The 25,873-nt window shown below is 41.5% G+C and overlaps 1 protein-coding gene across 4 annotated transcripts in view; it reads left to right on the top strand.

The window, feature by feature from the left end:
• Nucleotides 1-233: 233 nt before the first annotated feature.
• The window catches only part of BRD4 (bromodomain containing 4), a gene marked incomplete at its 3' end in the record, with an annotated part of 73,747 nt that continues 48,107 nt past the window's right edge, over nt 234-25,873 (top strand). For 3 of the 4 annotated variants that reach the window (XM_080935794.1, XM_080935792.1, XM_080935795.1), the window contains exon 1: nt 234-438. Of the gene's footprint in view, nt 439-852; nt 895-25,873 lie in introns of those variants that run through there. The other variant, XM_080935793.1, reaches the window with a different exon arrangement.

The following is a 25,873-nucleotide window of genomic DNA, read 5'->3' as shown; positions in this document are numbered from 1 at the left end:
CTTCTCTCAGTTTGTGGAGTACACAGCCTCATCTCAGAGACCCTCGATTGTATTCCAAGGGTCCCCCAAACTCCCAGTCGGGGGAGCCAGTCTCCCATCCTCACCTCTACAACTGCCGCCGGCTCTGGCGAAGCTCCCTGGATCAGGGAGGACCGGTGGGACGCGCACGCCGGGCGGCGGCGATGACGCGGGGACGCGCGCGCAGCGTGCGTGGTGACATCAGTGCGCTGGCGGCGGCGGCAGGGCTGTTTGTTCTGCTCTCCCGCAGCCGAGGAACCGAAGCAGTGGCGGCGGCTGCGGCGGCGGCGGCGGCTGCCGGCGGTGCCCGCGGGCGAGCGGGGCCTGTGAGCGCAGCGGCGCAGCGGGCGCGGTGGACGGGCCCCGGCTTGGCGCAGGCGTCCGGGACAGCGTGCGGCGGCGTGCGGCCTAGCGTCTCAGGTGAGGACCGGTGTCCTTCGCGGCCGCGAGGCGGGCTGCCGGGGGCCCCCACGGCGCGGCCCGCGTAACCTGCATTGCGTAATGGGGCCGGTGCGCCACCACCTACGCCATCGGCGCGGCGCGGGGGTGGGGAGGCCGCAGTTTCTTGGGCCTGGAGCCTGCTTGCTGCTCGCGCTCTGCCAGGGCCGCCCGCGCCGTTGGTGCGGCGGCGGCCTGGTGGGCTCGTGGACTTCGTACTTGGGCGGTTGCGGCCGCCGCTGTCCCTCTTGGCGCGGGCGGCAGCAGGGAACGGGACCGGGGGCGCGGGCGCGCTGGGCGGCGGAACGGGAGGCCGGGGGCGGGCGGGGGGCGGGCCAAGCTCCCGGCACTTCCTGCCGCCGCCATTTTGTCAAGTGAGGAGGAGGAGGAGGAGGAGGAAGCTGCTGCCGCGGGATCTGCGGTGCGCGCCGGTCCCATGTAAGTCCGGGCCTGGGATGCTGGCCGTGGGTACTGCTGGTCTCTCTGGTTGCGGTTCCCCATTGGGGCGGGCCGCCTCTGCGCGTTGTGCCCCGGCGCGCTCTCCTTCCGTCAGCTGGGTACTCCTGCCAGTGCTGGGATAGCGAGTTCCCGCTTCCATAGTCTCACCTTTCCGGCTGTCCCTGGAGCTCTGCCTAGAAAGGGGTAGAAGGTCTTGTCCACAGGGAGAGGGCTTCCACGGCACGCCTGCTCCAGGCGGGACCCAGGGGACAGGAAGGGTGACGAAGGACCAGGAGTCCCTCATGACCCACCCACTCCCATCCTGGAAGCCCACTCTTTGGGTGCTTTGTTTTGAAGGGTCTCTGCTTGCTGGCGTTCCTTGCAATGACTTTTTATTTGCAGGAGTGTGTCAGTCTAGGGTGGGGATGTTGGGGAGTTGTGATTCAGCAAAATGACCCCCTCCACACACAAACACGGAAATAACACTTAAACGAGATGCCCCCAAGGCGGAGCTGGGTTGGAGATGGGAAATCCCACGTTGGTGTAGTGGACAGTGTGAATACTTTTGCTCAGGCCGGTGGATGAGTCATGTGCTTCTGCTCTGTGGCTGACCTCTCTGTTACTCAAGACAAGTTGTTTTTTTTTTTTAAAGTATCTTAGTAGGCTTGTTTACTTGTTTATGCTTTTCGAAATCTGGTGGGATTATCTCCTCTGTGTGTGTGTGTATGTTGGACGCTAGTGATCTTTAGCAGCAGTCCTCTTGAGGATTGAAATGTCTTTACTAACCATCAAAGGTATTACTCGTTCTTGGCTACTAAAATCCAACTTGCATGTACTCTAAGCCAATGTGCTCCTCAATGCTATAATGAAAAGTTGGAAAGTTTTTATGACTGGAGATGTCCACTTTCCTATATTGTTAGTTCCTGGAACTGGTAGACTTGGAAGCTGTAATGAATATCATGCACAACAACGAAAAGGAATTGTGAATGTGTTTTCAATTTCAAAAAGTCTTTAGATGGAACTCTGTTGTTTTATGGGCTTTGCAATAATTTACAAGAACATTTTTTTGTTTTCACTTTAATTTGGATGGGGAATGGAGTCTCCATGAAGGGCATTTATAGGTAACCAACCCGTTTCTCCCCAAAGCTTCAACCAGGAAAGTTGGATAAGGTAACGCTGTCAGATACTTTCAGTTGATCAAATCTAGAAGGAAAAGCCCCAAATCTATTACAGAATATACTGTTGCAGAATTGTTCGATATATCTTTGGTGGATGATAAAGTATTTAAGGACTCGAGCTAAAGTAAATCTTTTTAAGTGGCATTAGTCTTAACTGGAAATAAACCTTTTATTTTGCTAGCCTTCTGCACATGCAAATTGTTAAAGATAAGGGATTTTGCCTACTGATGAAAGAAAGCTAGGATACAAAAGTGGCTGGGACAGTTTGGATGTTCTGAATGTGTCTGTCTAGTTTGGAAGGCTGCAAGGGAGGAATTTTATCAAAGGATTGCTGGAGAACTTTAGATCACTTAGTAAAATTTCCACTAAATTATTGAATTGTTTAAAGGAATTTAGACTTTGTTTCCAAAAGATAATCTTTTTGAGCCAATTTTTGTGATCTTTGTACCAAATTACACTTTCCCTTTTGGAGATACGAAAGGAGGCAGTATTTCCAAGTTACACAATCCAGGCTGTTGGGTGACTTGAGAGTTAGAAATTTTGTAGATCGGAAATTATTTTTGTTAGTATTTGTGCACCACATACATTCTGCCCTTGGAAACCAGAAAAGGGCCTCAGATGCCCCTGAACCAGACTTACAGATGGTTGTGAATAACCATGAGAATGTGAAGACCATAACCTGGGTCCTCAGCAAGAACAGCAGTTACAGACATGCCTTCTCTAGTCACTGGAGTTTTTTGAGACAAGGTTGAGTCCAGGCTGTCCACAAACTTGGCAGTGTTCCTGTCTCAGCCTCCCAAGTGCTGGGAGCCACAATCTCCTGCCTGGAGTTGTTTTTAAAGAAAAGCCATTTGGGGCAGTCTTTCTGATAACCCACTGTCATGGTTTGTGTGGTTATAAAGTATTTTGATGTTTAGAGTTTGGAAAGATGGCTCAGCTGCTCTTCCAGAGGACCTATAGTGGTGGTTTACAATGAATGGTTTGTAACTTCAGCTCTTGGGGAACTGACACTGTCTTATGACTTCCTTTGGCCCATGCATGCACAACATACACACATGCAAAATAAAAGTTAAAATTGTGCTGTCTTAAGTTTGAATGAACTTGTGAGAGTGACAATATTGGTTGGAAACAAGGGCATGGTGTCACAGCCCTGTAATCTCTGAGGCAGGAGGATCCCCAGTTCTAAGGTAGCCTGGGCCACCTACTGATTCTGAGATCAAGAAAGAATGTTTGCCATTGAAAATTGCTAATGGAGCTGGGTGTGGTGACACCGGCCTTTAATCCCAAGTACTCTGGAGGCAGGGAATCTTTTGAGGTTGAGGCCAGCCTGATCTATAGTGCAAATTGCTGGACAGCCAGGGCTATGTGGAGAGACTGTCTTGAAAAACCAACCAACCAAACAAAAACCCTTGCTAGTGGTATCTGATAAGTCTTTGTGGTTTTTATTGTTCTAGTAAGAAAAAAAAAACTACATTTGCAAAGTGAGAATTGTGAGAAAAAACTCTTGTTGCTGTTGCTATTTCACTTAATACATGTGGTCTGCACATGTAGCAGGCTTTTCTTTAATCAGAATTTAGCTCCACAAGAGAGGGGTTGGTTTGGCTTTTCTTATTCTGTATTGTGTACTTCGGTACCTAAAAGAGCATCTTAATTGGATAAGAATTTGCCATGCATAAAACTAAATGCAAGTACATGAAAACAATACTGTGATTTATAAGATACGTGAGTTTTCACTATGGTAATAACATTGAAGAGCAGTGTGTTACACCATTGCTTAAGTGTGCTGCTTTGACTTTCCTACTTAGCAGTTTGCAGTGTGGTGAGTAGGTGTGGGCTGTTTCAACCCTGACCTGCATAAAGGATTTTAAAAGGGAGATGAAATGGGGACTAAATATGTATGGGCAACATTTTTTCTTGTCTGTCTTTTTTTTTTCTCCCGAGACAGGGCTTCTTTGTACTAGAATTAGTTTGTGTAGTCCAGGCTGGCCTCAGACTCAGAGATCAACCGGCTTCTGCCTCCCCAGTGCCAAGATAAAAAGATATGCACCACCAACTGCCCTGCTGCTTTTTTTTTTTTTTAAAGGAAACTTTCATGTTGTTAGTAAAATATTGGCTACTTTAAAAAATGTTGAACATATTGTTTTTATTATTGATCTCATGTGTAAGCATCAATTTTTGTAATTCATCCTTTAGCTTTTACTGTGTATGTGATAAAAGATAGTTTCTACAATGACTTAATTTTCGTATTCCAAGTGTGAGTATAAATTTTGTGTAATCTGAGATTGACACCTGTAAAATTTTTATCAAACGTCTTTTTTCATTTTAAAGAATAACTTTGAGATGCATGATTCACACAAAATTTCACATAAAATTTGCTGAATTTGAGTATGGTCACAGAATTGTGCCTCCTTCACTGTAATCAATTGTAGTCTCCCCACAAAGAAACCATGATATGACAGCTACTCTTAACCTCCCCTAGAAACTAATCTGTTCTGTACATGGCCTTTTCGGGCACTTTAACCTTTACTCGCTGGCTTCTTTCATTAAGTATGCTTTTAGATTGTTCATTCATCATCAGTCTGTGCTTTATTTTCTTTCATAGCATGTGCTACTTTCTGTTTATTCAGTTCTTTGTTTTTGGGTTTCTCTGTATAGCCTTGACTATCCTGAAACTAGCAGTGCAGACCGTTTTGACTTCAAGTCAGAGACCTACCTGCCTCTCAGCCAAGTGCTAGGATTAAAAGCGCACCACCACAGACTGTCTTATTTATTCAGTCTTATGGATAAAATGATGGGCTTGGGGAAGAGGGAATAGTGCTGCTTATAGACACTTCTGTACAAGGTCAGGAGTGGTGCCTCAGGGGAGTCAGAGACAGGGTAGAGAGTTGATGACCATTTTGAGGCCCTGTTTATAAAGAAAAATGTTAGTGTATAAGTATTTATGTGAACATGGATTGATTTTTATGGGCCAAATATTTAGGAGTGATTTGATAAGTCATATGGTAATTTTTTTTTATCATTTTGAAGATGTACAGAGACTGTTTTGGTGGTTCCCCCCCCCCCCCCCCCAGTGAGGGGGTTGTTTGAGACAACTAACTGGGTCTCACGTAGCCAAGGTTGACCTTGAATTTAGAGTCCTCCTGCTTCTACTTGAATGCTGGAATTACAAGTATGCACCACCATCATTTATATAGTGCTGGAGATTGTAGATTAGGCTTTGCACATGTTAGGCAAGCACTGTACCATCTCTGAGCTGTGTTTCTAGCCCTGCAGAGATCAGTTGTCTTTCTAGTGCTTATATCATTGGGAAATCCAAGAATGTAAGTGCTTATACATCAGTTTGTTACGAGTGTATAGGTGAAAGTCTGGAAGAAGTGGCCAAAATTTACCCTTTTTTAGTTTTGTTTCTTCAGACTAGTTATTTCTGATTGTCAAGACACAGATCTGTCTGCCTCTGCTTTTGAGTGCTGGGGTTAAATAAAGTTGAGCACCACTACCTCAAACTCTAAATTTTGTATTTTTAAAAAAGTTATTTGGGCATATGTGTGTTCTGCCTGTGTGTGAAGTATGTAAAAAAGACTTGTGTGTATGTGTGCTTTACCTGTATGTATCTGTGTGTGGGTGCTGGGGACTAAACCGCGGTTCTCTGTAAGATCAGCAAGTGCTCTTAACTGTTGAGCTGGCTTTCTTTAGGCCCTCTATTGCTTTTCTTGTAAAGGTAAATTGTTGGTTTTTCTTATTTTTTTTATTTTTTGCTGTTTTGGTTTTTCAAGACAAGATTTCTCTGTATAACCCTGGCAGTCCTGGAACTCAGTTCAGGCTGGCTTCAAACCCACAGAGATCTGCCTGCCTTAGCCTCCCAAATGCTGGGATGATGCCTGTGCCACCACTGCCCATCTACTCATTCATTCATTCATTCATTCATTTATTCATGTTTTAAGACAGGGTTTCTCTGTAGACCTGGCTGTTCTGGACACCCTTTGTAGACCAGGCTGGCCTTGAAGTCCTGCCTCTGTCTCCTGAGTGCTGGGATTAAAGGTGTGTGCCAGCATGCCTGGCAGCTTTTATTTTTGAAGGTACTTTTTTTTTTTCTCTCAGTCTAAACAGCATGTCAATCTTAATAAAAACTGTATGTGCATCTCCCAGGGTAAATCACAGAATGTATCTTATCCTGCATAAATTGATGAGAGAGCCTAGTGTCAGATTTAGAACAGTGTAGACATACCTCTTTCTTCAACTCCCACACGCCCAAGGGAATATGGAACTTAGGGCTTCACAGAAGCTAGGAAGGTACTTGCTCCTGGGCTGCAACTGCTACAGCTTTGATTTATCCTTTATTTCACTTTTTTTGTGGACATTTGTCTTACTGTGTAGACCCTGCTAGCCTCCTAATATCGATCTACTTGACTGTCTTCTAAGTGTTGTAATTAAAGGTGTGCACCACCACACCACACCACATTATTTTTTATTTTATTTGAACATTAGTAATGTGTGGCCATATAGAGAATTTAGAAAGTTAAGTTTAAGATGTCTTTTAAAGTTGAAAGTTCTTTGCTGGGCGGTGGTAGTGCACTCCTGCCTTTAGTCCTAGTACTTGGGAGGCCTAGATAGGTGGGTCTCTGAGGGCTACAGAGAGACCCTGTTTTGAAAAAAGCTACCTCCCAATTTTATTTTTTAATCCTACCCTTATTTCTTTTCATATTTTCTCTATACTTTTATAACAAAGTTGAATTGGGCCCTCAATTAGGAGTGGGTTTCTAGGGCCTCGCACATGGTCGGTACTCTACTTGACCTTTATAATTGTGAGAATATATGACTGTTGGTGCACAAGTGGAAGTCAGGACAACTTTTTAGACCTGGTTCTTCATTCTCCTTTATGTAGGTTCTGGCCATCTCTTGTGTGGTCTAAAGCTCTGATTGTTGAGCACTTGATCTGGTTGAGTTTTTGTTTTTGAGACAAATGCCCTCTGTAATCCTGGATTCTTCTGAAATCCATGGTCAGCCCTGCTTTTGCCTCCTAATTATTGGGATTACTGCTGCGTACCAACAAAGCCTGGCTAGTTTCTTCTGTTTTACCAAATTACTACACAAATTAACATTTCAAAAAGTAAGTACTTAAAGTACCATGTAAGTCTACCATAATTTTTATTTTTGGTTGTGGTTTTCAGATTTTCTCTTTCATCTCTAGGAATAAGACCACTAGATCAAAAAGTGTATATTTGAAAATTTTCTGTAAATTACTCTTCTAGAAAGATTACATGCATTTCCATTTTGTTTGTCCGAATTTAGTAGTGTCTTCATGACAATTGTGTGAATACAAAATGTCTTTTCTTAGATGTGTTCTCAGGGCTCTTGAGAAAAGAAAGTGTTCTTGGCACCTGGTCTCCCCAACCCCTCTTGCCCAGAATAAGCACCCGCCCACCCCTGCCCCGAACCTCTTTCTCTAATTCAGTCTCCTGGTCCTGAGATCAGAGCCCCTGCTATCTGAATGCTTTAAGGATGGTGACTAGGCATCTGAGCAGCTTCTGGGCATTCAGTCACAGCTCAGTTTTGCCGTTCTACTTTTGAGACTTTAGAGCATGTCATCTTGATTCTGGTGGTATGCCCGACTTTCAGTTTCTCATTTGTCCCTGTCCTTCAAGAAGCCAGTCTCCTATTTTGCATTAAAATAAATGTCCTGCATGGCACAGATTGTGTCACCAATCCACTGCCCTCTTTTTTTAAAAAATAATTTCTTACTTTATATGAGTAAACTGTGTCTTTGGACACCAGATTCCATTATAGATGGTTGTGAGCCACCATGTGGTTGCTGGAATTTGAACTCAGGACCTCTGGAAGAGCAATCAGTGCTCTTAACTGTTGAGCCATGTCTCCAGCATTCCAGTACCCTCTTATATGTATATACTGTCTGCTTGCATTATGTAGGATAATAAAAGGTGGGAAGAAGATACCAGGCATGGGTATATCCACAGCTAGAAATAAGTACTCTGAGCAGGACTTCATTTTCTAGGCAAGTCACCAGATGATAGATAACCACTATCCACCAAGTGCTTCCCAAGGGTGTTCTGTCTCCCTCCGAGCAAATTTCAGTAGAGGCTGTTGTAGGAGATGTGATATAAAGGTGGGTGCTGTTCTTACCCAATAATGAGAAATTAAGAGCAGGATAATGGGGTTATTGAAATGTACTATTTATAAAGCTGTTTGTTTTCAGATACTTAACAGTTTAGGGAAGTGATCAATCCAGCAGAAATGCCTGGTGATGTAACTTTATGAAAGAGCCTGAACATGCTGCTGGAGTGAAGGCACAGGCACATCTTTTCTCCAGACCTTCACTGCATCTCGGCTCTCATTTAAATTGTAAGGATGTTCAGATATTGTTGGGAGTATCTTGTTCCCCTGCAGGGGATTGGTAGAATGAAGCTTGCAGTTGGATGGGCAGATAGGTATGTGTAGTTCCTGAATGTTATTCTGGGGTCTTGCTTTTGGATTTTGGGTCTTGACCACAAGATCCAGTTCCTGAGGGGGAAAATTTTTTTTTTAATACAAATAGGTCAGATAATTTGAACATTAACCCCATATTAAGAGAAATTGCTGGGTGTAGTGGTGTACATCTTTAATTCATGAGATGGTAGAGGCAGACAAATCTCTTGAGTTCAAGGCCTTCCTGGTCTGCAGACCAGTCAAGGTTGCATAGTTGAGACTCTCTTAAAACAAGAACTGACCAAGTAAGAGAAATTGAGTAAATACTGCATTTCCTGAGTGCTAGGGTTAATGGTGTACTATCTGGATCTTTGCTGCAGGAAGCGGTGGTCTTGGTTGGGTAGCACTGTGTATTAGAAAGAGATAGCTGTCAGGGTTCATCCCTCCTGTCCAATTATGTTCTCTGTAAGCCACAGTTCTGATTTATAAAATGGGACTAGTAATCCTAAGCCTTGATGTGGAAAAGGGTGGTAGGCACTCTTATGTGTTGCTGAATTTGAGGGCACATCTTACTGTATTACTATGCTGTCTATTGGGTGTGGAAGGTGGAAACCAGTAACATTTGTTTTGGAAAGGCCTGGGACCATTAGTCCCAGTCTTTTCTACTTTGCAGTGGCCATTCTTACTTTTCTTGGTTTCCATTCAAGGTCGAAATTGCTTATTTGTTTCTAGCTGCTGTTACATCAAGAAACTTGTGCACCTTGTGAAGATAGTGCCAGGGGAGAGGTATTGTTGGGTTTGGTATTATGCAATTTCCAGAAATACTAATTAGTAATTCCTTTGTCCTTGAGTATGGCTAGTATCCCCAGTTGTCTTTCCACAGGCAATAAGATGCAAGATTACAGGTGTAAATAAACAGGAAGGGGACTAGTTGAAGGGGGACTTAAATTTGAGGACTTTATATCTGAACTAGTTGGCAGTCACTTTGATGAAGTGTGTATTTTATGGGAGCTAATCGTTATTATGTGGTTTAAATGAGAACTACATGGAATAAAGAACCTGCTGGTGTGATTAGGTAGTGGGGCCATACTGTGCACCTGCCCTTGGGCTCTTGTAGGACTTAGATTTTTGTGTATAAAATAGGGTAAAAGGTTTGGGTTGTAGAGTTTGGAGATTGAGGGAAAGACGGTTGCTATGTTTGAGGTATGATCTCTGTAGCCCAGGTTCGCATCTAATTCAGCAATGCTTCAATATCTTTCTGAGGGCCTGGACAAGTGTTGTCATCTCACCCAACTGAGATTCTTTATCTTTTTCCAAACAATGGGTCATAAAATGGATTAGTGGGTTAAGATATGACAAAGAATATCATACATTTCAAGGCTAGGTCATAAAGCTTTTGCCAGTTTATTTGTTGAAATGTCTCTCTCCTCTCCCCTCTTCTCCTTTTTGATTTGAGAGAGGGACTTTGTTTTTCGAGACCAGATTCCCTGTGCAATCTTAGCTGTCCTGGGATTTTCTATGTAGCCTTGGATGTCCTCGATATTCACCTGCCTCTTCCTCCTGAGCGTTGGGGTTAAAGGTGTGTGGCGGCACCACCACCACTGGCTTTTTGGTTTTATTTTTTGAGTAATTTTTGCTTCTTAGTGTTGTTGTTGTTTCCCACTTAACCAAGTGTGATCTTGAATATGCTTTCTAGTAGTAGGTGAAATGCAGTTTCTGTTCTTTGTCCTTAGTGCTTGTTAGAAGTTTTTGTATGGTAAGGGTTGAGGAAGCATGTAATGAAGCTCCTGCTAAGTGTTTGGAAACAAGTTATTTATAGACTATCAATTGTGTGTTCTATGTGTGCTGGGTTGTGCTGTGTGGTAAACTACTTGTCTTCTATTTTCAGTACTTTTCTCATGTCTTTTTAACACACACACACATACATACATATATATATTTAATTGTATTGTTTGTATATGTGTGCTCCTGAGCATATCAGTGTGCCATATCTGTACACTAGTCCTTGGAATTCAGAAGAGAGCATTGCAGTAATTACAGACTGGGTACCAAACTCTTAACTGCTGAGCCGTTTATTCAGTCATATCTTTTGTTAAGGTAACTAATGTTAAAATCTTGGCCTGTTGTGGTGTAGCACTTGGGAGGCAGAGGCGGGAGGATCTCTTGAGTTCAAGGGCAGCCTGGTCTATAAAGGGAATCCAGGACTGCAGACAGAGAAACTCTGTCTGGAAAAACCAGAACCAACCAGCCAAACAAAAACAAAGAAAAAGGAAGTCTTTTGTTAGGTTTCCTTGGGATATAAGTAACTTGGGATGGGCTTACATTTACAGTTCAGTAGTAGAAGACTGGTTTGACATGGGTGAGACCCAAGTTTCAATCCCCAATATCATACAAATATATGAACAGACTAGTTGCAGCAAAAGGAAAATTGTTACTCATTAGCCAGATGTACATGCCAATACTAGGGAGGCTGAGGCAGGGGGATTATAAAATTCATCCCAAACTACATACTGAGACTTACACTATTTGGTGTGAGGCCAAAGGTTCAAATGACTTCAGAGCCTGTTTTACATTTCTGATCTGACCTCAAAGTCAAGAAGTGGTTTCTTCCTTTGATAGCAGAGGACTCTAAGGTTGGATCATTGTCCATCTGTCTGGTACAAAGGGGAAATGTTTAAACTACCTTACCCTAGGTACCTTTAGCTGGTTTCTTTTTTGTTCTCCATGTATCTGAAATAACAGTTCTAAGCAGTGCCTTGCTCTTTGAGTAAGACAAACTGGGTTGGATAGTTGTTGAACAGACTTTTAAATTGTATGGAGAGTATAATAATAACATTAATAGGTTTTGGATGTCTAAACAAAGGAAAGGTTATTTTCCTACATAGGTCACAAGGCAGAAGTAGTTGAAGTCTGTGTAGAATGAAAAGGGTAACAGTGAAGCTAGATAAATACGGTGATGCATATAGCCCTGCATACATCAGCTGAGTAGCAGATTGCTTGTCACGCCCTCCACTCTTCCCCTCATGCCAGAAAACCCAAAAAAGATTGAAAATGAAGGTAATGAAAAAATTTTTTAATTAGAAAAATCTGCTAGTAATAGAAGAAGTAAAAGGCATGGTTTATGCTTACTTTATGTCAAGTACAGAGGTAGCTGCTCTGGGGACTCTGTTCTAGGGGAGAAGTTAAGCTGAATCTCAAAGTGGGCAGGAGGATTCGGGCTGCTGGTATATAGGGTTCTTAGTTTGGCTGGAAATAACCCCCAGGAAACAAGGATGAGAGTCTTACACTGTTAAGGAATTGGAAGGAAGTCTTTGAGAAGCCAGATGGGTAAGTTTCAATAGACCTAACAGCAGTGACACTGTTGAAGATGTTTTAACTGTCTTCTATGCTTATAGAAGCAACTGTAGTTTTATGATTGGCTAAACTTCTCTATAAGTAAGCTTTTGTAAAGTCTTCTGGTTACCATTCTTTTAGTATTATAATTCAGATTTCTTATGGTTCTTGCTGTTGAAAGATTTGTCAAAATTGAAAGACCATTGGCCAAGAATTAGACTAGTCATACTTTTTGCTAAAAGCATCAGCTCTAGGCAAAGTTGGAGAGCCCTTTAGAGTTCGAAGAATGTTTTGCCTCCCCCACCCCCATATATATATACATAGTCTATGAACCTTCAGGATGAATTTACTGAGTTTACTTCTAGACATTTTTGGGAGACTTATACATATATTCTGTTCTTGTAGAAATTCAGACTTTTGACCCTAAATCATTCTGAGCACTCAGTAGTTGTCCTTTTAAACATCCATGGGAGGGTTTTTAGAGTCCACAAGTTACCTCTATGTTAACAGTGTTGCCTTGCTGTTGCTGGGTGCCCCATAACTCCTTCACTTTATTACCCGTGTTCTTTAATGGGGAATATAATTTATAGATGAAGAAATGTCTTTTTCCAAGAACTCTGCCCTAACTTCTGATTTTCACGTCTCTTACTGCTGGGATTTAGTGTTGTCATGTAGCCTTTGCTTTAGGAGGTAACCTAATCGGCCTTAGCCAACCTTTTGATTTATTTAGTGGTGTTGGATGTAGGTAGGCTTAGAAGATATGTATGGCTACGGTCTCTTATGTGTCTAAGTGCCTGCTCTAAGCTACAGGACAATGGTTAAGCCATACAGGGTAAAGGAGATGTGGGAAAGCACAGCACATGAGGTACATAGACACACTATACCAGACTGTCTGGGATGTCACTCTACTCTTCCCACATCACTGCCTAGTGGAAGACATAGGAAATATAATACCACAAACTTAAATAATTTATACTTCTGTAATTGGGGTAGAATTGGGTCAGAATGGAAAAGAACTTACTACTAAGAACAGTACTAAATCCCTCACCCTTCCCTAATTTCTAAGGTTTGAAATTCTCTCTCTCTATATATATATAGGAATAGTGGGTATTCTTGCCTTCATTTACTACTGTTAGCTTTTAATTACTTGCATCTCTTAGCTTAATTCCACCTAGTAAAGGCATAATTTTTATTAACTTAAGCAATTTTTCTTTTCTGTTCTGTAAGAGAAATAAGATTACCTACAGGGGTTTTGTGTTGTTTTAAGTGGGTGCATGGGATTGGAGAGATAGCTCAATTATTAAGAGCATGAGGACTTGGTTTCATTTATTCATGTTTATGAGTGGCCAATTGGTGGCCATTCCCATATGGTCTGTAACCCTAGTTCCAGAGGATCTGACAACCTTTTCTGACCTACTTGGGCAATAGGCATACATGTGGTGCACATACATACGTGTAGGTAAAACACTCATACACTTTTTTTAAAAAAGTGTTATCCTTGTGTAGGGTGTTTTCATTTATAATCCTCATAAAATTAAGTGGCACTGAAGAGCTTTCACTTATAAAATGATACATAATATCTAAGTAAGGGGTGTGTGTCTGTACCTGTTTGTGACTGACTTGTTTACTTTTTGACACTGGGAAACCACCGAGTCAACAGTTTGCTGCCTGGAAATAGTATCTTGGAATTAATATATTTCAAGATTGTAACTTAACATATTTTTGTAATTCCAGGCATGAAGTTTTGAATTACCAGTGTTCTCTCTTGGATCCTTTTGGATTATGACACATACTGCTTGAGGCTTGTATCTCTTTGGTGTCATCTCACAGGACTTCTGTCTTTTGGTCTGTTGCTACTGCCACTAATGTCTTTCCTTTGTAAGTTTGAGAGCTGCTCCTTTATCACCACAGGTGTTTCTCCAGGCTTTTAGTTTGAGCACAGCACTGCTGGTTACTCCATTCTAATGAATACTTGAGTAACTTGTGTTTTCACAGTGTATTTGGAAATTGCTGTGTATCATCCCCACCTTGTGATAAGGCTATGATGTATGGAGAACTCAGTCGCTTGGGTAGGCTTGAAGGTCATAGAGCTGGTTAGTGGCAGCATCTAGCTGCAGAGTGCATACACTGGAATCTGCTGTTCTGCTCGTGGGAGGAGGGAATCTACCTCAGGCAGCTTTGCTTTTAAGGATCTCAGTTGGTTTGAATTGTACACAATATGTATATGTACAAAGTAGACTCTAGAAAGGATCTTGGAAAAGATGTTCCAGTTGTGGTCAGAGGAAAAGACTGGGCCTTCAGTGATCAGTAGGATGGACAGTCAGAAGAGGGATGAGAAACTTTGTACAGTCCATTTTTATTCTTTCATCTATGTGGTCAAGTAAAGCAGTGCCAACATGCTGAAGAATCATTCAAAATACTTCTTCATCTTGAGAAATGTTTCCACTAGAGCACCAGCTGCCTTCACTTAATTCACTTCCATGTTTTGATAGTCTAGTGGTATGAGTGAAATGAAGGAGGCCATTTTTGTTTATTTATTTTGCTTTTTGGGACAGGGTTTCTCTGTGTAGCTCTAGTTGTTCTGGATCTTAATTTTGTAGACCAAGCTGGCCTCAAACTCAGATTTGCCTTTCTTTGTTTCCTGTTGGGATTAAAGGCATGGGTCAGTAAAATGAAGTTTTGGGAGTGGGGAGCAAGACTAGAGCTTTAGTGCACTTGCCCAGTCTTGTCACAATCAGTTGTATGAACTAAATGGTCAAAATTATGGTGAGCTTCAGTCTTTTAACACTACTTTTGGTGGTACAGAATGAGTTTTAGTTTGTAGATGATCCCTACCCCCAACATTACTCAAAGGAATCTTCCTCCTTAAGGACCCCTGTTCAGAGCGTATGCTGGATTCAGTGGGCAATTGGCCATCGTGCTGCATGTTGCACATGGAGCAAGAATTTGAAGGTGAGCAAAGGCTCTTTCTATGTCTGTGTTGTAGAAGCCTATGTAGTGTGTGCTAGTAATCCCAATACTTAGGAAGCAGAGGCCGGAAGATCATGAGTTCAAGGCTAGCATTGGCTGCATGAGACCATCTCAAGAGAAAATGACCAGGGGGAGAATTGAAGCAGATAGATATTTGAGGATTCCTATTGTCTTTAGAGACACAGAGACTGATGTGATTCTTAGTAGATAGACCCTATGAGATAATTTTTTTGAAGTTAATATTTTTTTAATTATGTGTGTATGTGTGTCTGCATGGGAATATGTGTTTTTAAGTGCAGGTACCCAAAGACTAGAGCCTTGTCACCTGGAGCTAAAGATACAGGACAGGTGGCAGTGAACTGCCAGATGTGCTGAGAATTGATTTGGCTGTAAGTACACTGTAGCTGTAGCTGCCTTCAGACACACCAGAAGAGGGCGTTAGATCTCGTTACTGATGGTTGTGAGCCACCATGTGTTGCTGGGACTTGAACTGAGGGCCTCTGGCAGAGCAGTCAGTGCTCTTAACCACTGAGTCACCTCTCCAGCCCCCCAGTATAGTTTAATGATGAGATGCTGAGTCTTCCTTCTAGCTGCTCTTCCACCCCCAGATTGATCCCCATCCCCCTTTGGGTGGTGATGGTGCTGTTGGAGATTGAGTCCAGGGCTTTGCATGTGATAAACAGATACTATATCTGTGCTGCATGGAGACAGAACAATTTTCAATGTACTTTTTTTTCTTCTTTTGTTTTATTTTGTAGTCAGGTTTGGCAGTGCAGTACTTGGGAGTTGGAGGGAGGCAGATAAGTCCTTGAGTTGGCTTTATATCCTGGTTTATATATGAGTTCCTGGTTAGCCAGAGCTAGAGATGGATATTGTGTCGGTATGTATTTCTGTGTGTCATGTATATACCTGGTGCCCATGGAAACCAGATGGGAGTATCCGGCCCCTGGAATTAGAGATTCAGGTGGTTATGAGCCCCATGTAAGGTGCTTGAAACCAACTCCAGGACCTCTACAAAGAGCAAGTGTTCTTAACTGAAGCATAACTCCTACTTTTTCTCATTTTACTTTAAAAAACTTATCTGACTGTAAAAAATGACAGCTGTAATCTGTTCAAGTAAGAGTGGTTCAGAGAAAATGGTAAAAGTGGTTAAGTAAGCTCCATGCAAAACTGACTCTTAAACTAACTCATGATCAAAATATAATTTACTGCAACATAACAACATAATTGCTTCTCCACCTCTGAAGTCACACTCCCTTCTTAGTGGATTCTGGTTTTTATGGCAGGCTACTGTTATGCTTCATTTCTGTGATGTCTCACTTCCTCCAGCCATATACCCCATTCTTCCTGGGCCAGTTTGGACTTCATAGTGCACTTGTCCAAATAACTTACTCAGCATTCATTCATTTTTCCAGCCCTTTCTTACTTTATTGTTTAATGTATTGTGATTATTGTATTGTGAATTGGGAAAGATCTTGTTTGTATCCTTGGAAGGTGTGAAACTCCCTATATAGACCAGCCTGGCCTTGACCTGATAGGATCCTTTTGCCTCTGATTTAGGAGTGTGTGCCACCATATCTAGTAACCCTCCAAGTTCCTAGAGCAGTTCTGTCAGTGTTCAGTGGGTTATCCAGCCTCGTAGATACAGCCGAGTTCCTAAGTGAGCCTTTGGAATAGTCTGGAGAATTCTGTCAGTGCTGTTGTGAACTGCTTTGACAGGCCTTAGGAAAAACGGCCTCATTTATAGTCTAGTGACTTATTTTCTTGTGGACATGGCCCTGCAGGTCGGAGGAGATGCCGACTGCTAATGCAGGGGATATTTAAGGTAGACCTGGTATCATTCAACATTGCCTGCAGAAGTCAGTGAGAGGTGCCAGGGGAGAGAAGGAAGACAAGACTCCCGTGTAGGGCAACAAGATCTAGATAATAACATTAAGCATGGGTGTATCTTTTCTCTTTCCTCTAAAGTTAAAAATGAGAACCTAGCTTGAGAAAGCCAGACTCAGATTGGAATGAGACCACTGGTGGTGGATTCCCCTTCATTGGGAGTGCTTTTCTCGCCCACACCTCATCTGTCTATTCATCCTGTTACCATACAAGTTATTTAGTACGTAGCTATCTGTATTATTTCTGTAGTTTTCAGAGCAGAGTGTTCTCACCCATCTCACCCTCAACCCCATTTTGTGAGTGGAGCTTTGAGCAGGACTACCCTTTTTGGCACATAGTTTTGTATATGGAGAGAAGTGAACAGTGGTCAAGTCGGGATTAAAACTGAACTATGCTACTAAAAATGCTGCTAGAAGTTCTGCTTGGAAGTCAAGATGAGAAAGATTTATCTGATGGTTCATGCAGGATGGCTTCCAAATTGCAGAATTGGACCTTGTGCACTCTTGGGAGTTTTGTGTGTTTAAATGTCTGCTCATTGGGCAGTTTTCTGTCCCAAGCACCAGGAACCATCCAGGTGCTGGATGTCAGAACTGAGCAAGTAGATAAGGACAAAGCATGACGACACACAGAGTTCATGTGCTAGTGAAATGAAGAACATACGGTATGTCCTGCCATTGAACATAGGTTTATGAAACAGTTTATTTCCAAGTAATGATAACTCATTTTATTAGTTTGCTGTGCATCTGAGCGATTATTTGGAGTAGGTCTTTAAACACTGAAAGTTTGTGTAGTGTCTGTTTTAAACTTAGCCTGGTGGTGTTGGTAATGGTGGTAGTGGTTGGTGGAGGTGGTGGTGGTTTCTCCAATCTTCACCTATGGTTTAAGAGTGTGGAGTCAAGCCATTGCTCATTTTCCTCCCAGAGGGAGTCATTAATACATAAAATTCACCACCAGCTTCTGGGAATGGATCATGTTAGTTACATGCTTATCATTGTGTGAAGAAGATCTGTACTTTTACGGTTTATTTGAGTGCATAAGTGCCACAGTGCCCATGGAAGGTAAAAGGACAGCTCTCTCTTCTATCATGTGGGTTCCTGGGACTGAACTCAAGTCAGCCTTACCTGCTGAGTGATACATTGGTGGTGGTCCTTACAGAATGCTTTTACTTTGTCCTAATACCACATCATGACAGTTAAGACTTCTATTTACTGCATGTATGTCTTGTGTGTCATTTGCATGTCTGGTACCTTCAGGGGCCAGGAGAGGGGATTGGGTCTTCTGAAACTGGAGTTACAGATGGTTGGGAACCATCATGGGTGCTGAGAATTGAACCTGAGTCTTCTGGAAGAGTAGCCAGTTCTCTTAACTGCTAAGCCATCTGTCCAGCCCTAATACTTGCTGGCCTAAAACTCATCGTGTAGATCAAACTGACCTCAAACTTATGGAGAGTCATCCACCTGTCTTTTTCCCCCCCTTGAATGCTAGGATCAAAGATGTGTGCTTTCACAGGTTGCCCCCTGCCTGCTTTCTGGACACAGGCTAAAAAACTCTTTTTACTGTAGAAGCCTACTAGTAGCTACAATTCCTGTACCCTGCCTGCACATTAACAGTACCTGGCAGTTGGGAGGTTGCTATTGGGTAGCTAAGGTAAATGGACTCAAGGGCCAAGTAAACAGTTCAAACCGTCAGGTATCTTACACAATAGACTTAAATTTAAGAACCAGCATCAGGTATGATGGTAACCTTTAATCTCAACAGTTGAGGCTGAGGCTGAGGCAAGAGGATCTCAAATTTCTAAGGTTCATAGTAAAACCCTTTCTAAAAAACAAAGTCAAGGGCTGGGTAGTGGGTCAGTAGAAAAGGGTTTGTCTAGCATGCTTAAGGCCTTGGGTTCCCGTCTCAACTCAAAATAAAAGTCAACTGGTTAAATGTATTAGACCCATAGCTTCACTTTCCTCAGGTCAGTTAATCTGGAACTCCATTATTGTCACTTTGATGTGCTTTGTACAACGTACAAGAGTATACCTGAATAGTTTTGAGATATATCTTGATTCAGCACGTCTCATTCTGAGAAAACTCACTAAATAAAGGTAATACTTCTCTTTGTGGTGTTTCACTGTGGCCAGAGAAGCTTAAATTATTTTTAAAAAAAAAAAATAGATGTTTCTAAAGTTTGAGGTTTCTATCGCTTTGAGCATCTAGCAATGTCTATTGATTCTTGGGTACTGAATATTAATCCTCAGAAGGCCACCATCGATCAAGCCTTGGGATTGAGGGCTACATTATACAATTTATTCCTTCAAAAGTGTCCCAGTGCCCCCTCCTTCCTATAATCATTACAGTAAAGACCATCTTAATCAGTTGATGGATACTTGGATTGGATTGTTTCATTTTCTGTCTTGAGTAATGCTGTCAATTTTCATACATGAGGTGTTGTTTTGGTTTTGTATAAATGTACTTCTTTTTCTTGTGGATGTATACATGTAAGGATAGAAGTATGGGTTTTGTAGTACCAGTGGGTAAGTAGTTTCCAGAGAGCTACCAGACAGTTGTCCTAAAAAGTGTTATGTAGCTAAGACTGGTTTGGAACTTATATAACTCAGGCTAGTCTCAAATTCACTATCCTACTATGGTTTTCTGGGTGCTAGAATTAGTGATTTGTATGGTTATATCCAGCTAGTAGTTTTGCTGGTGGTGGATACTGTCTTGTCATATGACGCACCAGTTGCTGTGTGCATGCCTGAATGCATGATGTGGTCAAGATAGATATTGAACTTTATATCTTATTTTCTGTGTGCTTTTGCTTGTTTTCCTGTATTTTATTTTTTGTGCACATGTGTGGGCTTATTCAATTTTTTTATTTTGTAGACATTTCTCATCAGAACTGTTTTTATTGAGGGTACAGAACAGGCACATTAAGAAAGTAGTGTTGCCATGAGCATTTTACATGTAAGATGTGCAAATTTCTCAGCATGGGTCAGTGGGAATGCTATTGTAAAATTATCAAGTATTTTCAAAACAATTGTTAGCAGTTTGACTTGCCAAGTTTTAAAATGTTTATTTACATTTTCTCTACCAATAGATTAACAGACTTTATTTTGGTGGATAAGAAATGTCATTGTGATTTCATTTACAATGATCTTGAGCACTACATCTTTGCAGGTAAAATTTGGTATTCCTTCTGCATGTCACTTAGTGTATCCTTTGATTGTTAGAGATCTTAATTTTAGTGTATGTGAATTTATTACCTTCTTTGTGTTTGGCAAGAGCACTGCTCTCATGCCAGTTACATTCTTTGTTGAAAAGTTAAAACGGGCAAGTTATAAAGGTGCAGCATCAAGCCTGATGCCCTGAGTTTGATCCTAGGACCCATTTAGTAGGAGAGACTTGACACCCTCTGATCTCTACAGGTATGCAGTATATGTACCCCCTCACCAAATACATTTCACTGAATACTTAAAGTTCTTTATAAAAGGTTGTAAGTTTTGCCTTTTGAGTTTATGCCAATTTAAGGTATAGGTAAAGGGGTCATGCAGATTCTAAATAGACTTTTGTTATTGTTGTTTTAGTTAATGAGCTTGTTTAGTTATAAACCCAAGGTTCTATACTTTTTGTGTTCAAGATCCTCATGAGGATGGAATAAAACTGTGAGTTCTAAGTCTTAGTGTAGACTGTCAGTAATTGCCTCTTGGTCTGGGTACAGCTTCATTCTTCAAGCACGTGAATATTCAGTGAAAGTTGTCACATAACAGGGAAATTGCTATGAGTGTTGTAAACACAGCTCTGCTCAGTAAATCTTGTGGGGGTACTTTTGGCTTGCAGGTGCAAGGGCTTAATCCTCAGTTTACAATTAGTCTCATGGCTAGCTGTGCAGTCTAGAAGTGAACGTATCTCCCTGCCTTCTGGGAAGCTAGGGAGATAAATCACTAAAGTGCTTGATGTGCAATTGTGGAAACTGAGAACCCATGTAAATTAAAAAAAAAAAAAAGTCTAGATGAGGTGGTGGCATTTATGTGCAATTTTACTATTGGGGAAGTGGTGACACATGGATTCTCTGGAACTTGCTGGCCAGCCAGCTTAGCACACTTGGGAAGCCTTAGGCTAGTGACAGATCATGTCCAAAAAAAAAAAAAAAAAAGCTCAATTACACAAGGTGGGTTAATCTCAAAGATGTGACAGTTGTCCTCTGGCCACCATGTGCACGCACAGAGAGAAACAGAGAATGGGAATGAAAGAAACTATAGCTACCTTTTCCTGTGTCTCTGCTTGGGTTGTATTCCTTGTATTTCCCACTTATAACTGTGATAGGAGGCCTAGCAGCATTGAGCTGAGCTAAGCTTTCTGGTACAAAAGTGGATGTTTAAGAGACTTATCAAGGACCACATGGCAAACAGACAGCAGGGGATCTGGTGGCTTTTGGCGTTTGTGCCATGACATGTCATTCTCCGAATGATTTGAGAAGAGATAGAATGGACTGGAATTGTGTGGTAGGCAGTAAGAACAGCTTTAAGTGTTCCTCTGGAGGAAGGTAGGGAGGCCCCCCACCCCCCATTTTTGGGTTTTTGAGACAGGGTTTCTCTGTATGACAGCTCCGGCTGTCCTAGAATTTGATTTGTATACTAGGCTGGCTTACAGGTATTCTAAGCAGACCTCAGTTTTACTATGTAGCAGAAGATGATTTGGAACTTGTTTCAACTGCCTATCTGCTGAGATTTTTATCACACCCAAGGTGTATATTGTGTATATGTGTAGGAAAATGGTGTTATGTTTGTGTTAGAGAAGTTCTCTATCCACTGAGCTATATTGCTAGTCTGACACAGTTTTTCTAAAATGCTAATTTATTTTTATTTTCTGTATATGAAGGTTTTGCCTTCATGTTTGTATGTGCATTATATGTATGCCTGGTGCTAATAGAGGCCTGGAGTGGGGTTTGGATCCCCTGGAACTGGTGCTGTGTGACATGAAAGCTAGGAATTGAACTCGGGTAATCCTGGTAGTTCTGGGACTCAACAATATAGACCACCCTATCTTGGAACTCAAAAAAATATGCCTGACTCTCTCTTGAGTGCTAGGATTAAAGGTTGATGCTGTCATTCCCAGAATTCCTGCATTTAAAAAAATTTTTAGTATGTGTGTCTGTACAGCGAATGTGCAGAACCTTAGGAGGTCAAAAGAAGGTTCAGATACTCTGAGACTGAAGTTATAGACAGTTGTGAGCACCACCTGGGTGCTGAGACTCAAGTACAGGTTCTCTGGAAAAGCAGCTAGTTCTAACCAAGAGAGACATCATTTCAGCTCCAATACATGGGTTTTAAAAATAATCTAAGTTATATTCATTGAACCTAGAGGCACCACTTTGCAAGGGTTTATCCAGAGCACCAATATATTTAGTTATATTTTAATTTTTTAAAAAAAGATTTATTTCTTAAATTGTGCATCTAAGTGTGGGAATGAGTATATGCTGTGAATGCAGTGCCCTTGGACACCAGAAGAGAGGATCAGATCCCCTGGCTGTGAAGTTGGCCAGTTGTAAGTTACCTGATATTGATGCTGGGAACCAAACTTGGTCCTCTGAAAGAACAGCATGCACCACCACCTATGTCCCCCTACTCTGACAGAGTTCATCGGTGTAGCCCTGGCTGTCCTCAAACTCAGAAATTCTCCTGCCTCTGCTTCCTGAGTGCTGGGATTAAAGACATGCACCACCCTATTGAGCTATCTCTCTAGAATGTAGTTAAGTGAGTGCAGTGCTGAAGCAGGTGACAACTTTCTGTAAACTAGCACTAGAATGCCATTTTATGCTCCCGAGGGATGGGGATTGATTACTACAGCTCTTATATGGGAAGGAGGAATCATGAACATTATGCCCCAGGATCTGCTCATGCTGTTAGCTACAAAACCATAGAAATATGACGTTGTTCCATGTGTCTCTAAACATGAGTTCTTATTTGACATTCTGCCTGAGGTTGGGGAAATATAAAATAAATTTTAATTGTATGAATGAGCTCCAGGTGGGAGGTCTTGCCCATATGCCCTTTTCATTCTGAGTTCTTGTCAAGAAAGTACAATTGATTACTATTCTGACTAGGGACCTTTATCACCACAAAAGGTTACTATAAAACCCTTTCGGTAACTTTTATAGATATGGCAGCACTTGTGAGCTGGAGAAATGACTCGGGTGTTGAGAGCATTAGTTTCTCATGATCCATGTTCAATTTCCAGAATGTACATGGCAGCTTAAAACTTTGTGTTACTCCAGTTTTGGGAAACCAATGCTCTCTTCTGACCTACACAGGCACCAGGCATAAAGTGATGCATAGACATAGCAAGTCAAACACCTACATAAAGTAAAAATAAAATTAATTAAGATGAAAAGAATTATTGACTTTTTATAGATGTGGCAAAAGTAGGGCTAAAGAGATGGTTCAGTGGTTAAGAATGCTTGCTGCTTTTGTACAGGACCCAGGCTTGATTCCCAGCACCAACAAGGGAGTTCATAATCATCTTGTAACTAATGGCCCAGGGGATTTGATGATTCCTCTTTTGATCTTCTTTGGTATCAGGCACACACATGGTACACATATACACATGCAGGCAGGACACTCAAAAAATAAAAGATTAGAAGAAGAGGTACTAGAACTTTAGTGGGCATTAGGCTGAACTAGAAAATTCTTTTTTAAATGTGCAGAGGATGCTGTATCCATTTATTGCATAGTGATCATCTTACTAATAGATGTAGGGCCTTCTATTTCAAGACATGATTGGTTACAAGACAAATGATTGGTTACACATACCACTTAGTTAAAAGGGGCTTCTTTCTCCTGCCTAAAATTGGAGGGCCATACCTATCTCTTTGAAGTGGCTGTCTGACATTCAGGCTAACAAGTCACCATATAAAGTGTGTTTGTTCCTCAGATGTTCATTTCTCCCAAGTACCATGGTATTTCTGTAACTGGGAAAGGACTCAACAGAAAATAGAAAAAGAACACTTTATAGACAAAGAGATATCAGGATGTAATAATTACCCAAATGCCGGGATCTTAGAAAATTTTTTATAAAGACCTGTTTTTCTTTTGAGTGTACTTTGAGTCCATGTATATGTCATTGTACCCCAAGTATGTGCGTGTGAACCTGGTGCCTGTGAGTTAGAGATATGAGCTGTCATGCAGGTGCTGGGACCCTAGTCTTCTAGTGTTCTTAACCTTGGAGGCATCTCCAGCTCATCTGTATTACATGATGATTTCTTCTTGTATTTGCTTGTTGGCTTGTGGGGTGGTGGTGACATGATCTTATGTGGCCTAGTCTAGCCTCAAATTCCTTATCGCCCTGCCTCCATATCACTAGTGCTGAGATCACAGCTACATTACCAACCCCCATCTCTGTTTTTTTTGGTGTATGTGTGTATGTATGTGTTTTGGGCTTTTGAGTGGGGGTGTTTGTTTTATATGCCTAGCTATCCTGGAACTCAGTCTGTAGACCAAGCTGGTCTTGAAACAGATATCCATCTGCTTCTGCCTCCCAAAGTATGGGATTTAAGGTGTTGGGCTGTTGCCCTTCTTTGAGCCTCAGGTTATTTTCAATGGATAAATGATTGTCATTTTTTCCCATGGAGCTGATTTTCTAGTAGTCAGATGTATATTATGACAACATTGGTTAAGTTGTTAGAGAAGCTGTTTAAGTTTGTAGTTATATATCTTCTTTCCCTCACCTGCTCAGCTTAGAGCTTTTCTCTAGTGAACCACCTGTCTACACTCCCTTCGTGATATTTGAGGGTGTAATAAAGGAGACCAAACTATGTAATACCATGCTGTTTTCTTGTCAAAATGGTAAAAATGTAAGTTGAGGGCTCTTAACTTTCACAATTACAGAATTTATATATGATTCTGAGAGAGAAAGAAAGAAAACCTTCTGCTAACAGTTTTACATAATGTTTTTTTGTTTAATTATTATATATGGTTAATGGGTCTGAGGAAATGGATGAATGAATGGTTAAGAGTACTCATTCTTACAAAGGATCTGGGTTCAGTTCTGATACTTTACAACTATCAATAGCTCTAATTCCAGTAGATCTGATGTTCTCTAGGGAACCTGCATAGACATCTAGGCACCAGACATTTATGTCTGTTCATGCGCACAAGCAGAATGCATACACACATAATTTTTTTTTTTATTAGAAAACTAAGGTTGGTGATAGAAAATCTTTTTGGGCTAAAGTAAATAAATGCTCAGGACTACAAAAGGTTATGGTCTGTAGGAAGGTCTTACTGGGTTAGGAGAATTTCTTGAGGGGCAGCCTCTGTCAAGAGTATACAGGTGCAACTATGACTATTCACTAGCCAACCACAGAAATAGGTAGCTCTTAGAATGGATCGGTCTCTGTTGTCATTAGCTTTTCAGAGTTAGAGAAAACGTTGTGCCCCACTAAACTCATCGTCAGGTGGAAGTTGCGTCAGAGACTGATTGGGAGACTACACATTAGGTGCTTTCACACACCTGTATCTCCAGGCTCCACTTGAATTAGCTATGCATACTGTTTTTGCTTTCTTAAAAGACATACTGGCTTGTCTCTGGACATTGCAACATGTATGAGTTAATTTGTGATTAATTTAAGCTTCAAACACATTGAGGCCTTCCAACCTGCCAGGTCTCTCACCTTTTATGATACTGTTTGTAATTTCAAATTTCAGTTTGTTGTTGGTATATAAGAAAGCAGTTGAATTTCACGTTTTTTGTATCTGCACCCTTGCTTCTAGTGTAGAACTTTCTGTTGGTTCTTTGCTATTTTCTAGGGAATGTAATTATAGCATCTGCAAAATAAGGTTTTCAGTTATTCCCTCCTAATTGTGTGTCTCTTTTGTTTTCTCTTGTTATTAGATTAGTTAGGACTTCAATACAAGTTGGAGGACACTTTTGCTTGCTCTAGATCATAAAGGACAAAGCCGTTTCTCAGTATTAAGGGGATTTTGTGAATGCCACACAACATTCTATCCATTTCAGAACATTTTAGAAGATCACTTGAAAAAGCAGATGCATGTTTATGGAAAATGGGGTAAGCTAGTAGTATATTTGAATATTTCAGCAAGAGACGTAGGGAAACTTAAGTGTCCCTGGGCCCTACAATACATGATGTGCTGAGGTGTTAGGTATATGGTCTGCAGACACTAGACTTAGGCTGGCATTTCTGGACTGCA

The sequence above is a fragment of the Micromys minutus genome, assembly GCF_963924665.1.
Source record: "Micromys minutus genome assembly, chromosome: 22".
Lineage (NCBI taxonomy): Eukaryota > Metazoa > Chordata > Mammalia > Rodentia > Muridae > Micromys > Micromys minutus.
This window is presented reverse-complemented; position numbering and strand designations above follow the sequence as displayed.